At 51.7% G+C, this 14428-nt stretch overlaps 1 pseudogene; it reads right to left on the reverse strand.

Moving 5' to 3' along the window:
- Positions 1-1413: 1413 nt before the first annotated feature.
- The window catches only part of LOC127035545 (adhesion G protein-coupled receptor E3-like), a 91581-nt pseudogene continuing 78566 nt past the window's right edge, over positions 1414-14428 (reverse strand).

The raw sequence follows: 14428 nt of genomic DNA on the forward strand, positions 1-14428 counted from the left end.
CTGCTCCCTTCCCCAACCTCGAGGAGCAGCAATCAGCTGTTTGTAATGAACCAGCAGCTTCCTCTCCCATGCAGACTGCAGTATCTGGAGCTGGGCGGGAGCAGGGAGGTGTTTCAGACACGAGAGGCTCCGCCTTCCCTCCACGTTCTTCATCGCTGTGTAGGTGGGGTCGGACTGAGCTCCCCTCTGACATGGCGTGATGAGCTGGGGGAACAGACTCCAGGAGCAGATTGTGTTTGCCTAAGCACCCTGCTGTGCCTAGGAACTCAGCACAGGGAGCTGCTTTGCCAAAGTGACCCCTTTTGGCTGGTGCTGGGTTACAAATCACTTTAGTAGGGAGTGCAGGGGAATGGCATGTTGTCACCCTGACTGTGTGAGGACAGGGCAGCAAAAATGTGCTTAGCCTGCCCTGATTGACCCTCACTCGTTAAGCAGGGGGGTAGGGAAGCCAAATCCCTGTGAGAGAGAAAGAGGATGGGGACAGGTGTCTGTATCAGGGGGTGTGGGCTCTGCCTAAAGAGTCCTAGATGCCATTTGATCATCTCCCTCGCCACTGTGTAAAGGCAGAGCTGATCAGACACACTGGAGAGTGTTTGGTTTGTTCAGTGATCGCTGGAGCTGAAATCACTGAGAACCAGGTTTAGCCGCTGAGCCTTAGGGCACGTCTATGCTTAACACGCTGCATCGGCACAGCTGCACCAAGGGAACTGTGCTGCTGTGACGCTTTAATAGAGGCACTCTAAGCTGACGGGAGAGAGCTTCACCCATCGGTGTAGTTAATCCACCTCCCCGAGAGGCAGTAGATGAGTCGACAGGAGAAGCTCTCCTGCCCACACAGTGCTGTCTACACAGATCAGGTTGGTATAACTACGTTGCACAGAGGGAGGGTGTGTGTGGATTTTTCACCCCCGAAGCGATGTAGTTCCACCGATATAGGTCTGTAGTTCAGACCAGATCTCAGTTGTAAACATGGTGGTGGCCAGGGCCGCCGAGAGTGGGTTCAGGCCCCAGTGAAAAAAATTTTTTGGGATGCCCAGCAAGGGCGGACTGGATAATGGAGCCAACAAAGCTGGGGCAGCCAGGCCCCAGGCCCCGGTAATTTGTACCAGCTCCTCCCCCCTCTCGTCGGCTCTGGTGGCGGCAGCAGCGGCCGAGGCATTTCTTGACACCATCTCCACACCTCCCACCCCTCTGGCGGGAGCAGGTCCAGCTCCAGGCACCGGCCAAGCAAGCTCGTGCTTGGGGCGGTAGAGTCTAAGGGGCAGCTTCCCTCCAATCCTAGGGTGGCATGGCCACCCTTTTTCTTCTTTTTTTTGCTTCGCCACTCCAGCCACCCCACAGGTTTTTTTGTTTGTTTGTTTTTTTGCTTAGGGTGGCAAAAAAGCCAGAGCTGGCCCTGGGTAGGAGTTGATCTCACATGAACGCTCTGAACTCTGGGTCTTCGCCGATCAAGGACAGCAACTATGAGTGGGTTAAATGGCAAAGGCAGGTTAAAAGAGAATTTGTGGGATTTTCATACCGCAAGGGGAGAAACTGAAGCAAAAGACACTGCCCAATATATTCTGGGGTAGGCGTTTGCTCATGGCTAAGGCTATGATTATGTCCTGGAGGTCACGGACAGGAACCCTTTCCCCTCCAATTAGCTCTGCCCCCCAATAATTCGCACATCAGAACTGACCAGAGGGCAGGAAGCTCCATAGCCTGAGGGGGGAGGAAGGTTACAGGCAGGGCCAGCTTTAGGGCGATTCAGCTGATTCCCCAGAATCGGGCTCCAGACCACTAAGAGGGCCCCACAACGTCCCATAGGAGCTGCCGCCAAAATCCCGCCACTGTCTTTGGCGGCAGCTCAATCACTGCCACAGAGAAAGGTCCCTCCGCCGGAATGCCGCCAATAGAGCTGCTTCCAAAGACAACAGCAGGACTTCGGCGGCAGCTCCTTCGAATCGGGCCCCGCTGTGCCTAAAGCCGGCCCTGGCTACAAGGCACCGTGCTGGGCCCTACCTGGCAAGGCCCTGCTGCCCAGGCCTGGGTCCTCCCCGAGGGGCTTGGACACATTGCTTATCTTCTTGATGCTGTGAAAGGGGGCAGCATGTGGCATGGTGGTGTGGATGGGGAAGGCCTTCTCCACCACCAAGCATCCCTGGCTCCCCTCTGGCTGGTGGCGGGGGACCCTCTGCAGTTGCCCAGCCATGACGGGAAAAGGACGGATCCCCCCGGAGCTCTCAGCTACTATGGAGGGTGAGGAGACCCTGCAGCAGCCCAGCCCCTGGTGGGCAGTGGGGGACCCTAGACCTTCCACTTGCCGCAAGTGATGGGGAACTGGAGCTCCCTGCTGCCACAGGGGGTGAGATCCCCCACAACTGCTCAGCTGCTGTGAGGAGCGGGGGACTTTGAAGTGGGGCAGTGGCTGTGGGGGACCCCGGAGCTCCAGATGCAGTGGGCGCGGAGGTGAACCTGCCTCCTCATTTTGTCTGTATATTTTTAGTGAAAGTCAGGACAGGTCAGAGGCTTCCGTGAATTGTTGTTTATTGCCCACAACCTGGCTGTGATTTTTATTAAAAATATCATTGCCTTACTCATGGTCACAAGCTTTCGAATCGTGGTTCTGGGGTTTCCCAGATTACTACCAGGTTTCTTTCCCCTTTTTATTAAAAGTTCTCTTTGTTATACACAGACTCGAGAGGGGGAGTATTGCCTCTCAGAGGCACCTGGGAGGGGTTGAAGTTTTCTCAGATTACTGGGTGGGAGTGGGATGGGTTAGTCAAAGAGATTCCCTTGGGACTGCCACCTGATGTGATGAAATTAACTCTGAGCCTGTTTCCCTGCCAGCTTGGGACTTCAGAACCCTACCTTTTTGATCCAGACACGTTGCCTGCCGCAACACAGACCCAGGGTCTGGGCCATGTTCCCATAGCTGCAGACCTTAACTAAAAACAGTTCAGCAGGTTACCTGTCTCCAGCACCCAGACACCCAGCTCCCAAAAGGATCCAAACCCCAAATACATCCGTTTTATTCTGTATAAAGCTTATACAGGTTAAATTCGTAAATTGTTCACTCTCTGTATCACTGATGGAGAGCTATGCTCAGCTGGTTGCTCCCCCAGGTATTAATCACTCACTTTGGGTTTATAAATAAAATCATTTTTGTTTAACTATAAAGAGTAGGATTTAAGTGGTTTCAAGTAATAACAGCCAGAACAAAAGTAAGTCACAAAGCAAAATAAAACAAAACACAAAAGTCTAAGGCAAATACATTAAGAAACTGGTTACAGGTAAATCTCACTCTCAGAGATGTTCCAATAAGCTTCTTTCACAGACTAGACTCCTTCTTAGTCTGGGTCCAAACCTTTCCCCTGGTACAGTCTTTGTTAGATCCAGGAGACAACTCAGGTGGTAAGCAGGGGTTTTCTCATGACTGGCAGGCCTTTGTCCTGCTCCACCCCCTTTTATCACTTTGGCACAAGGTGGGAATCTTTTGTCTCTCTAGGTCCCTACCCCTCCTTCTAAATGGAAAAGTACCAGATTAAGATTGATTTCATTATCAGGTGACATGGTCACATTTCACTGTAAGATGCCCAGTCTCCATTCCCCATGGGCTGGCCCACACATACACAGGGAGGCTTTCAAGTAACTAAGGCCATTTACAACTGATTGTTTCTGGAGCACTTTTAATGGCCTCCACTTAATATGTTTACATCAGTGATACAAGTTTATATCTTATTCTCCTGACTCCAGATATAGAAATAACACATGCAAACAAATAGGATGAACACACTTAGCAGATTACAAGCTTTCTAAAGACACCATAGAAGGGGTATTTAGCGTAAAGTATATTCTAATTATGTCATATTCATAAGCATATTTCCATAAAGCATATGGAGTGCAACATCACAGGGGGCTCCAGCTGGTTCTGTTTTGTATTGGAACACCTAGGTATTGAACCTGGCCCTGGTTGCTGCTACCTCCACCTGGCAGACGGGTTACATCTGGCAAGAAAAGCACAAAAATGACAATAGGTTCCAAGGCCACTGAGAGTGTAATATGCAAATTGGCAGGTTGTCTCTGGGAGGCGACACACAAAGCCCCTGGACGCTGACCCATAAGGATAATGGAGCCAAGGGAAATTCTTCATGGTGCTGGCTGCTCATTGGGGATGATCCATCTCCATTGACAAGGTTTCAGTCCCAGGGGATAATCTGATACATTCAGATCTTACACTGCAAGAGCCAATCCCTGCCTAGTCCACAGTGAGTGACCCCTGGAGCTCCCAGGAGAGCCAAGGGAAGGGAACGTGGAAGTGCCAGGACAGGACATTTTATTCTGGTGCCTAAGACATCTAGGATAATCCTCGATAGTGACTGACTCTCACTAACTCTTGCAGTGATGTTCCCAGCTGACTTATAACCAATCCTGCGTCATTCAGGGGGCAAAGCACCTTTACAGCAGCAATGAGACCCAGCTAGAGAAGACTGGGTCACAGGCTGGTATTGGAACAGAGCAGAGGACATCTGCCATAGCTTTCCTACTCAGATCTGAACCTTAGAGTTCAGAACATGAGAAGTTAGCATGAAACCTCCAAACTTAATTACCAGCTTGGATCTGATATCGCTGCCACCAGCCAGAAAATTCCAGTGTCTGGCTCACTCTGGTCTCCCCAAACCCTTCCCTGGGGAACCCCAAGACTCAGATGCCCTGAGTCTCACCACAAAGGGAAATAACCCACTTCCCTTCCCCCTCTTTACCTCCTCCCAGATTTCCCCGCCTGGGTACTCTAGGAGATTCCCTACTTCCAGTCCTTGAAACACAAGTACCGAGAGATCAAATCTCTCTCCCCCCTCACCCAGAGGGTATGCAAAGTCAGGCTGAGTAAATCTAACACAAAGAGATTCTCTCTTCCCCCTTGTCTTCTTCCTCCCACCAATTCCCTGGTGAGCTGCAGACTCAGTCCCCTTGAGCCCCCACTAAAAAAAAATCCAACAGGTCTTAAAAAGAAAGCTTTATATAAAAAGAAAGGAAAAGACATAAAACTGGTCTCTGCATCAAGGTGACAATATACAGGGTTAATGGCTTAAAAGAAAAAAATGAATAAACAGCCTTATCCAAAAAGAAATACAATTTACAACATTCCAGCAACTATACACATGTAAATACAAAAAAAACAATATAAACCTATTGTCTTACTATCCTTGTACTTACAACTTGGAAAAAGAAGATTAGAAAGCCTGGAGATAGAGAGATCACTCTCAGAGCCAAGAGGGCCACCGAACCAAGACAAGGAACAAACAACACCCACCCAAAAACTTCCCTTCCTTGACATTTGAAAAAATCTTGTTTTTTGATTGGTCCTCTGGTCAGGTGTTTGGTTCCCTTTGTTAACCCTTTACAGGTAAAAGAATATTAACCCTTAACTATCTGTTTATGACAACATCTTACCGTCTTGGTGCTGGCAGTGAGACAGCAGACATGGACAGATCGGATGTCTGAGATTTTGTGCTGAACCTTCGGAATCCCTTGATCCATCTCCTGTACTCCTCTCTCATCTGGAGAGTGAGGGACACGGTCACTGCACTGTGTAACACAGAGAAGATCAGACATGGCCACTTGCGAGGCCGGTGAAGGTGCTGGGTGGTGTGAAAGTAGAATGAATTAAATTGTAAAAATAAGAATGGATTAAAGAAATGTTGTATGTACCTTTAAGCAGAAATAAGAAATGTTGAAATACAGGTGCCAGGAAAAGAAACATTAGGCATAAACAAGGGTGCTAATGGCGAAACATTGACAGAGGATCGGTAATAGTTAGTAAGGAAATAAGATATGCATGCCTAGCCCAGGTAAACTTATCGGATTCTGCTTCCTTTGTTATCTTGTTAAGTGCTCGCCCTTTTATCTGTATAAATAAGATAGTTTGTGCCTTGCATAGTGCTCACATTATCTGGGTGTTATTAGCAGAGCACTGTGCTAATAAAACAGAGTGGTCTGACAAACTGTGAGTCCTGAGTCTAACTTTGACAGCGGGCACTGATGGGCTGTGGGCATTACCTGGCCATTGAGGAGACAGTGCACCAGGAAGATGCAGGCTCCCTGCAGGCTGTTGATGATGGTGAATAAATACGCCATGACTGTGGCTGCTGGGCTGACCTGGAGGAGACCAAGGCTCCATGTGCAGCCCAGAACGAAGAGTTGGGCGATGGCTTTAAAGGTCAGTAACCTGGATAAAGGCAGATGGAGAGATCCCGTTACAATACCTCTATGGAGAGCAATTGGGTCAGGAGTATCCGGGCAGAGTGGGGTGGAGCTATCATTCTCGGCTTTCCTATGTGGGACAGGGTTACTGTCAATGCAAACACACTGGGAATTCATTCCTATGGATCCTAGATATGCTGTTCCCCTCCTGCAATCCCCCACCCCCTCCAGTGCCAAGGACCTTCCAAACCAAGACATCTGTCCCTCCAGGACTGTTTTGTTGCTCTCTCACCTGTGATGTCTGACAGTGGATACATCTGCATTGAGGGAGGAGAGTCCATTTCTCAGGATCAGCACAAAGAACGTTATATTTATCTGTGGGAACAGTGGGAAATATTTCCTGTAAAACATCCCATCCGGGGCTGGTGACACCAGCTGAGGCAGAAAACCATCTCATCCCCGCCCCCCACAACTTCCCCAGGGGTAGGGAGGAATATGTAGAGACACTTGTTTCCTCCCCTACAAAAACCACTGCAGAGTGGAGCCCTCTCCCTTCCTCGTTCCTTGGGTCATTAACGCAACTAGACCAAACTCTTCTGTCTTCACTTGGCAAAACTCCTGCTGACGTCCCTGGGAGCTGTGCCCGAGTAACAGCTGCAGGCCCGGGGATACAGCACAGGGACTCATCCAGGGATTGACCACAGCCGATGAGCCAGGTGGGACCTAACTGGGTCTTTCCTTATGTTTTATGGGCCACATTCCCCTCCCTGCTTCACTGAAATCAGTGGGGTCGCAGAAGTGAGAGGAGAATGTGGTTCTGTGAGGTACCCACCAGGATTATGGCACAGACTGGATCCAGGAAGCTCCAGTGAAAGCCTCTCTCCAGGCTGAGCCAGCAGCTACAGACAGGGAGAAAGAAGAAAGTGACTTTAATGGGATTACTGCCTTTTTTCAGCCCTGGGGGCAGAGAGGAGGTGTCACAGGGCAGCTGGCTCTCAAAAGCGAGATGGATCTCAGCCTGCCTGTGACATGGCCGACTCTCTTGTGGGCAGCAGGAAAACAGCCCTCCCCATGTACCTCAGCATGTCCTGCTTCCAGCCACCACTTCCTCTTCCACCTCCTCAAATGACCCTTTCTGGTGGATTGGCGCAGTATTGATGGAGGGCCAAACATGCAGCGGAGGGACCTTGGCCTAGCTGCACTGAAGGAAGTGGAGCTGCCCTGATTTACACCAGCTGAGGATCTAGCCTGGGGTGTCTAGAACAGATCACGCCCCGTTTTAGTGGAGTCGTTCACTTTAGAGAGGGGATGCTCAGGGATTTGCTCACAGTAAGAAGGTGCATTTGTTTCCTACCCACCAGCCCCACAAACCTAGCCTGGGAGCTGGGAGTCCAGTGGGATCTTTCTGGCTTGTTCTTCCACATCATCAGTGGGGTGAGGAGTGCAAATGTCTGACAAGGGGCACCTCAACTACAGCGCTCGGGGCAGCTTAGTGTCCCTGGGGATGGGAAGGGTCCCGGGGGGACATTCAGCTCCCAGGCAGGGTGAGCAGGGAAATCTAGGTTCAAGTCAGACCTGGGGTGAGCCGGACAAGCACATGGAAGTCCCATCTCAGCTCCCCTTCGGGATGGGCGCTGCACATACTGTGTGGAAGCTCCGTAGCCTTCAGGATTCACCCCTGCAGAAATAGCCACCACCAGGGCTGGGAATCCATAGCCAAACGGGTACATGAATCTCTTCTTGAACCGGCTGGCGCTGGTGTAATTCACGACCTTCAGCTTCCTGACGGTGAGGAAGAGGTGCAGCCCCTCCAGGAACATCCAGGTGAAGCAGGCCCGGAAGAGGTAGTGTAGGAGGCCAGCAATGACAGCACACGCCACCTGGGGGGAGTGAGCCCTGGGACACTGGTGGGGAAGAGAAATGAAGAGTATGGGGGAGACCTGCCAGAGGGGGTGACACCGGGATTCTTGTTAGCACAGCTCTCCAGGTATAGCGCTCCGTGACCCAGAGATGGAAGGTACCTTGGTTTCTGGAGAGTTCTGCGGGTGCACATTGCTGATGCAGGAAGGGAGCAAAGATTAGTGGTTAGAGGAGGGGAGCAGGGCTCAGGGGATCCAAGCAAGTCACATAGGAGAGGAATAGTGGCACAGGGAGACTGTGACATAGAGACAGAACTGGCTGAACTCCAGGGATTGGGGACACTCAGACCACTCAGACCAGTGTGAAGGGGCCTAATGGGGTGGAAACATCCCCCTAGGAACGCTCCCTGTGTCCTGCACAGCACAGAATCTAGGGAGAACAAAGGGGTTCAAAGCCACACACCCCAGCCCTGCTGTGAGTGGAGGAACAGAGCAGGGGAGAATCAGGCCGTACCTGAGTGCAGATGCGGGTCACCTGGGTGAGGAAGAGCAGGTCGGCCAGGAAGAGGCAGAGGCAGAGCTGCAGGTGGAGGGAGGTGCTGACATTGCGGATGGAGTGGCACAGGAGGAAGGTGAGGATGGCGAGGAAGAGGCACAGCAGGGAGAGGGTCAGTCCCATGTAGGTGATGATGGTCAGTGGGGAACTCTCCTGTAACACAGCAAAGGAGAAATCACCAGTGACCCCAGCTGAGCCCCCTCAGCCCCGACTCAACCTTTTCCCCAGCAAAGCCTCCAGTTGCTCCAGGGAGAGCTTTGCCCATGGCTGAGTGAGGAGCTCAGGGTCCTGCCCTGTGACCCGAGTCTCACGGTGAGATACCGTCACTGCGATGGGAGCCATTAGGACGGCGAAGCTGGAGAGATGGTCACAGCTGCAGGTGGTGTGAGTACCATTCGTGTGCACGGCGGTGCAGCCATCCGGAGACCAGCTGCCGCTCTCGGCCACCACTTTCCAGTAGATGCAGAGAGCCTCTTCCTCCTCTTTTTTGGCCTGGAAACACCACAGAATCATCCTCATCCTCATGGGACCACAGAACGTCGGTTCTGTTATTCCATGGCTATAGCAAACTCGAGGTCACCTACAGCTCCACGGCTCTCCCCACGCAGCCCCTAGTGCCCACTGGGGCCATCCCAGTGGCAGCGGAGAGAGAACACAGATCCTGCTGCTGCAAAAGCCCAGGCCCTGCTATTGGAAAAAAGGGTAATAAATCCTTGCCAGCCAATAGCACCATAAGGAATGTGAGCTGAGCAGTTCTGACAGCATCCAGCAGAGGGCAGTGCTGTGTGCACACATACACATACGGTAATGAAGTGGTTAGGGTGCGTATCAAAGAGTTTCATGCTGACTCCCTGAACCCCACTATCCACACAAAGCGGCTTTCCAGTTATTCCGGCTCAGGGGTGAGCTAGGCGGAGCTCTTACTCTAGAGCACTTTGCACAGCCCTGTGTCGTGGTGTGACCCTCGGTAACCTCCTCCAGTAACACAGCCCCAGTGCATCAGGAATAAGGAGGCCTCCTCTTCTCCGGACCATCAGGAGCCAGAAAGGCAGCACGGTCCAAACGCCCAGAAGGAGATGGTGCCTTCTCTATACCCCTCTGGAGCCCCAGCTATGGAGCAAAGCGAGGGGATCTCCCTCCGTGCACCTGTCTGTGGCACAGGGTGAAGTCTGCGGATCTGGAGAGGGGAATGGGTCTCCCGTCTCCGACGCCCCACTCACCATCCTGGAGTTGAGGTGACTCTTCTCCAGCTTCCCACCACCTGGTTGATTTCCCTCACTGAGATGTCTTGCACTGATGATGCAGTCCAGGATGGAGTAGGAAATAAAAGCAGCAGTCTCCAAACCTGCTGTGAGATGAGGTGATCCCTCGTTAGGGAGATGGAGTCGCTATGGCAAAGAATGAGCCGGCCAGGTGCCCAGGGGTCACAATGAGGATTCGGGGCCCTGAATAGGCAGCTGAGGGTCCACGTTACTCTGGTCCCCTACGTCTCCATTTGGGGTTCTATCTAGACTAGGGTGTTCTTGCCCTTTCCATTCTCTGGGCTCACTTCATACCAAAGACCCTCTCATGAGCCATTTCCCCTCTGCACCCCCAAATCCTCACTGCGCGGGGCTCAAGCTGTGGGACAGACAGAAACGAAGGTGCCAGCTCCATGGCCCAAAGCCTGAGAACCACTGGCTCAGCCAGCAAGGAGCAAGCACTCCAGGGCTAGAGACAGAGGCCAGGGCCAGCCTGGAGATCCATAGGGAGGGAGAGAGGGAGGAACGGGGGAACCCAGACTGGGGTTCGGTGCCAGGGAACCGCTCTGTGCCGTGGTTTAGACCCTGGGTGTCGCCATCCCCAGGATGGTACCTTGTGTGGCTACCCCAGTGACTGCATCACAGTGCACGTCCATCGTCTCCTCGTGAGCTCTCAGCTTGAAGACTTCGCTGTGCTGGCTGCAGTTCCCTGTGACGAGCCACTTCTGGATAGCTGCGGGGGGTGGCGGGAGGAATTACAGAGCCCCTCGCTGTGAAACCGCTTCCCTGGGAATCTCTCCATTCTGGGTCAGATCCACCCCCCTCCCACTCCGCTTGGAGCCGGAGGGGCTTCAGAGCTCTTCTGCACTAGGGGAGGGGGAAGTTTGGTGCCCTCCCCCCCGAGTTGCCTGATCACGCCTCCCATATCCCCTCCCCCCATTCTGGCCGTGTCTCCCTGGGGATGCTGCATCCCCAGCAGGGGGAGTAGTGTGGGTGGGGGGAGGCGCCTGGCTCAGCGTGGCAGCCCCTAGTGGTGAAATGCCAAATATCACATTTAAACCCTTCTCGGGCATTGCTGTTGCTCCTGGGGGCACTGGTGGGGCTGGGTTATATTTCCTGGTGCAGGGGCAGTGCTGTTCTCTGTCTGTACTGAACACAGGCTCACATCACAATGATATATAGGCTCCAACTTTCAATGGATTTGGAGCACAGTGTGTAACCCCATATCTCACAGCAGCCAGCAGGTGGCGCTGAAAGCCACACGTCCCCCCTCACCCAGAGACTCTGTCGTCACGTTCTGTGTTGTCCTCTCCAGAGACCGGAGAGCAGTGGCCAGTGCAGCCAGTTCCACGCTCTGCAGCAGGACGGTCACGGCCGACCCCACCACCCGCTTGTCTCCGCTGTCCCAGAGGGAGGTGCTGTTCAGGAGGGCATTGAAATGGAGAGTCATGTTCTGGGGACAGGAAAGGAAAAGCCCTGGGAGCGAGGAGTCCAGGGGTTCAGGTGCCACGTCCCACGTGTTCCCAGGGGGTGTCGGGCATCACAGCCAATGCCAGTTCAGGGGCTGCAGTGCTCTCAGAGGGGGGAGCCCTATACAAGGCAGGTTCACTGAGGCTGACTCAGGGCCCCACTGGGACCTGAAGCTAACTGGGGCTAGAACCCTTTGTCCTTCCTTCTTCGCTCCTGCTCCCCCATCCCCCATCCCTCCATTACAGATGTCAGGGAACAACATTGTCACAAGCCCATGGTTTCCTACGCTGTCGCTATGCTGCATCAGGCAGCTGCTCAGAAATGTCTGGCAGGGCAGGGATAGGGCACATATCCTGGTGCCTGAAACACTCAGGTCACTGACACATGAGTTGAAGGAGAATCCCCATTAACTGTTAGCAGTATAGCACCTCTGAACAACAACAGTTCTGAACACTAGACGGCGCATGCGGGTGGATAACACAAATGTGCACTCACACAAACACCACTAGTGGGTGCACTCCCCCTCCCCACAGCAGTGGAGGGCACAGATCTTGTCTGAGGAGTATCTATATGTCTCCCTCCCCTCCAGTGAGACTCCTAACCTGGCACAGCAGCACGCAGGGCTCTGGGGCACACCCAGGGGCACTAGCCTGCAGGGCACATTTAAGAGGCGGAGCCTCTCATCTCCAGTGATAACGCCGCACTCCCATCTCCAGACGTGGACATGAAACTGTCTAATGTTGAAATAAAGAAAGAGCAAAAACTGCTGCTCCTGCTGCTCCGCTTTCCCTGCGGAGAGACCCAGGGCAGAAGTGAGTTCTGCAGCTGCAGAAGGGCGATCGACATTGGTGTTTGCCTTATGCAGGGACCTGATCCTGACACCCCACATTGAGTGAATAAAGCTTTTATATCGGATGTGTCCAGGACATGTGCAATGGTTCTGTTGCCACAGCGAAAGGTTCGTGTGGAGAAAGGAAACAGTTTCTAGTAACAGCTGGAATACATCAAGGCTTGGGACTAAGCCCTTTTTGTTCATATTGGTGCTGGGTGCATTGACAGAAAGCAGCCAGAGAGGAGTCCCCTGGCACATGTCTTTTACAGATGTTGTAGTGCTCGTGTTGGGAGAGGAAAAAGGAAGTGAAGGAAGATGCAGAGAGACACGGAAGTGCATATTGGAAAGAAACAACATGAAAATCAGCAGAAGAAATCAGAGTATATGGCCTGTAGATTCAGTGCTCTCCTGCAGGAAGACAAGGGGTGTGTAAGTCTGGGGACCAGCCACTAGCAAAACTACAGAAGTTTTAGAAGGTTTGATATCGATTTGCAAACACCTAGAAGATAATAAGGTGATAAATAACTATCAGCATGGATTTGTCAAGAATAAATCCTGTGAAATCAACCTGACAGCTTCCTTTGGCAGGGTAACAAGCCTTGTGGCTGGGGGAAGCGGTAGATGTGGTATATCTTGACGTTAGTGAGGTTTTTGACACTGTCTCACGTGACATAAACAAACTAGAGAAATACAATCTATATGCAGCCACTCTAAGGTAGGTGCATAACTAGTTGGAAAACTGTTCCCAGCAAGCAGTTATCAGTGGTGCACAGTCAAGCTGGAAGGGCATAACAAGTGGGGTCCCGCAGGGATCAGTGCTGGGTCCGGTTCTGTTCAATATTTTCATCAGTGATTTAGATCATGGCACACAGAGAACACTTATAAAGTTTACGGACGATCCCAAGCTGGGAGGGCTTGTAAGTGCTGTGGAGGATCGGACTAAAATTCCAAATGATCTGGACACACTGGAGAAATGGTCTGAAGTAAATAGGATGAAGTTCAAGAAGGACAAATGCAAAGTTCTCCATTTAGGAAAGAACAATCAGTTGCCCACATACCGAATGAGAAATGACTGCCTAGGAAGGGGCACTGCGGAAGGGGCTCTGGGGGTCATAGTGGATCACAAGCTAAATAAGGCCTGGTCTACACTACGCGTTTATTTCAAATTTAGCAGCATTAAACGGAATTAACGCTAAACCCGTCCACACAATGAAGCTCTTTATTTCGATATAAAGGGCTCTTAATATCAATATCTGTACTCCTCCTCGAGAAGGAGAGTAGTGTTGAAATCGGTATTGCCATTTCGGATTAGGGTTAGTGTGGCTGCAATTCAGTGATATTGGCCTCAGGGAGCTATCCCACAGTGCACCATTGTGACCACTCTGGACAGCAGTCTGAACTCAGATGCACTGACCAGGTAGACAGGAAAAGCCCTGCAAATTTTTGAATCTCATTTCCTGTTTGCCCAGTACGGAGAGGTGATCAGCACAGGTGACCATGGAGAGCTCATCAGCACAGCTAACCATGCAGTCTGAGAATCGAAAAAGAGCTCCAGCATGGATGGCACGGGAGGTACTGGATCTGATCACTGTATGGGGAGAGGATTCCGTGCTAGCAGAACTACGTTCCAAAAGACGAAATGCCAAAACATTTGAAAAAATCTCAAGGGACATGATAGAGAGAGGCCACAATAGGGACTCACTATAGTGCCATGTGAAAGTTAAGGAGCTCAGACAAACCTACCAGAAAACCAATGAAGCAAATGGAAGGTCCGGGGCAGAGCCACAGACATGTCACTTTTATGCTGAGCTGCATGCAATTCTAGGTGGGGCCGCCGCCTTTACCCCACCCCTGACTGTGGATTCCGAGGAGGGGGTAATCTCTGCCATGCCTGAGGATTCTGCGGACAGAGAAGATGAGGAGGAGGAGGAGGATGACGAGCTTGAGGAGAGCACACAGCTCTCCGTTCTCCCCAACAGCCAGGATCTTTTTCTCAGCCTGACTGAAGTACCCTCCCAACCCTCCCAAGGTGGTATCCCAGACCATGAAGCCAAGGATCACAAGCTAAATAAGAGTCAACAGTGTAATGCTGTTGCAAAAAAACCAAACCTCATTCTGGGATGTATTTGCACAGCAGTTCTCAAACTTTCCTACTGGTGACCCCTTTCACATAGGAAGCCTCTGAGTGCAACCCCCCTTATAAATTAAAAATACTTCTTTGACATTTAACACCATTATAAATGCTGGAGGCAAAGCGGGGTTTGGGGTGGAGGGTGACAGCTCATGA

Source organism: Gopherus flavomarginatus, chromosome 16, assembly GCF_025201925.1.
Source record: "Gopherus flavomarginatus isolate rGopFla2 chromosome 16, rGopFla2.mat.asm, whole genome shotgun sequence".
In the NCBI taxonomy this organism is placed as follows: Eukaryota; Metazoa; Chordata; order Testudines; family Testudinidae; genus Gopherus; species Gopherus flavomarginatus.